This window comes from Hakea prostrata, unplaced genomic scaffold (genome assembly GCF_041222555.1).
Source record: "Hakea prostrata isolate BN-2017 unplaced genomic scaffold, UWA_Hpros_2 contig_251, whole genome shotgun sequence".
Taxonomy (NCBI): Eukaryota; Viridiplantae; Streptophyta; class Magnoliopsida; order Proteales; family Proteaceae; genus Hakea; species Hakea prostrata.
The window spans coordinates 23,359-25,589 of NW_028291370.1; positions in this window are offsets into that span (position 1 = coordinate 23,359).

The window sequence follows — 2,231 nt, forward strand, 5'->3', positions numbered from 1 at the left end:
TACCCATCACCAGCCCTACTCCATTCGCAATGTGGGGGATGGACCTAGTCGGGAAATTACCGAAGTCTTCGAGAAATCGGGAATACCTTGTGGTTGCCATAGACTACTTTATGAAGTGGGTCGAGGCTGAACCTTTGTCTTCCATCATAGAAAAGCAGATGGAAAAATTTTTCGAAGAAAAAGACATTTATAGGTTCGGGATACCCCGAATCCTCATAACAGACAATGGAAAACAGTTCGAGGGAGTGGGATTCAAATCTTTTTGCAAAATATATCACATTGAGCATCGATTCACCTCAGTTGCTTACCCGCAAAGCAATGGACAGGTGGAAGTCACCAATAGAACACTTCTAGACGGGATCAAGAAGAGACTGGAGGATAATTGGGCACAATGGGTCGAGGAACTCCCAAGTGTTCTGTGGTCATACAGGACCACTATGCGAACCCCGACTGGAGAAACTCCATTCTACCTGGCATATAGAACAGATGCCTTAGCTCCCGTGGAAGTGTTGGCCGGATCGTTACGATACAACATTTTTTATGAAAGTCAAAATGACCAGGGCCTAAGGGAGAACTTAGACCTTTGGAAAGAAGTCCGAACAAGGGCGCAACAAAGAAATCAGTTATACTAGAAAAGAGTAACCCAACACTATAACTCTTGGGTCAAAAGTCAAGATATCGATCGGGAGATCTAGTGCTGAGATGAACTGGGGCTTCCGATCCAAGGAATCAAGGAAAGTTGACTCCAACGTGGGAGGGACCTTACCTGGTAGACAAAGAAACGAGACCGAGATCATACCGGTTAAAAGACTCAGCTACAGGAAAACCGATTGATCGTTCATGGAACTCTACCAATCTGAGAAAATTCTATCAATAAGCATCTTTTTCAAAAAAGATAAGATAAACACAGGTACATCCCATTTATTTGCACCTTTTTTAAGGATTAGCACTTTTTATAAAGTTAAAATCGGGTCCTTCCCGTTTATTTGCACCTTTTTTAAGGACTAGCACTTTTTATAAAGTTAAAATCGGGTCCTTCCCGTTTATTTGCACATTTTTTAAGGACTAGCACTTTTTATAAAGTTAAAATCGGGTCCTTCCCGTTTATTTGCACCTTTTTTAAGGACTAGCACTTTTTATAAAGTTAAAATCGGGTCCTTCCCGTTTATTTGCACCTTTTTTAAGGACTAGCACTTTTTGTAAAGTTAGAATCGGATCCTTCCCGTTTACTTGCACCTTTAAAAAGGACTTACATCTTTTCCTTGAAAAGATAAAATATACTCGGGACCTTCCCCGTTTGTTATTTGCGCCTTGAAAAGGACTTACATCTTCTCCTCAAAAGATAGAACATATTCGGGACCTTCCCGTTTATCCATTTGCGCCTTGGATAAGGATTGGCATCACGAAATCAATTCGATTCCTTCCCGATTATTCATGAAATCTTTAACTATTTGCAAAAAGATTATTCTTGGCAACAAGATACGAAGGCAATAGTTGAACACTTGATTGAAAATTCATTCGCAAAAAGATTACATGATTCGGGAACAAAACTACAACTTCGAGAAAACAAAAAACTTTTCTTCCTAAGCTTCTCAATCAATCTTCACAGAGGGGCTCGCAAGAGGGTTTTCTTCGGTAGAAGGCTCAACCAGATCTTCGTTCGACACCCGAGTATCGGCTACTGTGTCAATCAGGGAGCCTTTAACATTTTCTTCGGCGAAGGACTTCTCTGGGCCATCATCCTCAGCATCCTCTCCTATCTCTCCGTCAACCTCTTCTTCCTCTGCTTCTTGTTCTTCTTCTTCCTTTTCCTCTTCCTCTATGGGAGGAGGTTGAGGAAGAGGGTCAATGTAGTCGGTAGCATTGGGAAAGGGCTTCGACTCGAGTTCTGGAAGACCCTCTGGTCGGGGAAGCTTGAGCTCATCATACACTTGAGGATCCAAAAGTTTTTCCAAGTCTTTGGGACGAGGAAGCATTGTCTGTTCAAGTGTCTTCTTGAACGCAATGCACAATCCCCTTTTGAAGGCGGGAGTGGCAATGTCCAAAGACAATCTTTTGAATTCGGCCATGGCAAAGTATTCCTCTAACACCACCCGCCTGAAAGCTTGAGCGCCCGAGGCTTTCAGTTCCCCAAGCTCCTCCCTCAGCTGCACATTGGCATTCCATTCATCAGCTAGAAGAGCTTCAGATGCCTTTAAATCTTTGGCCATTTTCCCGAGCTTCCTCTCAAG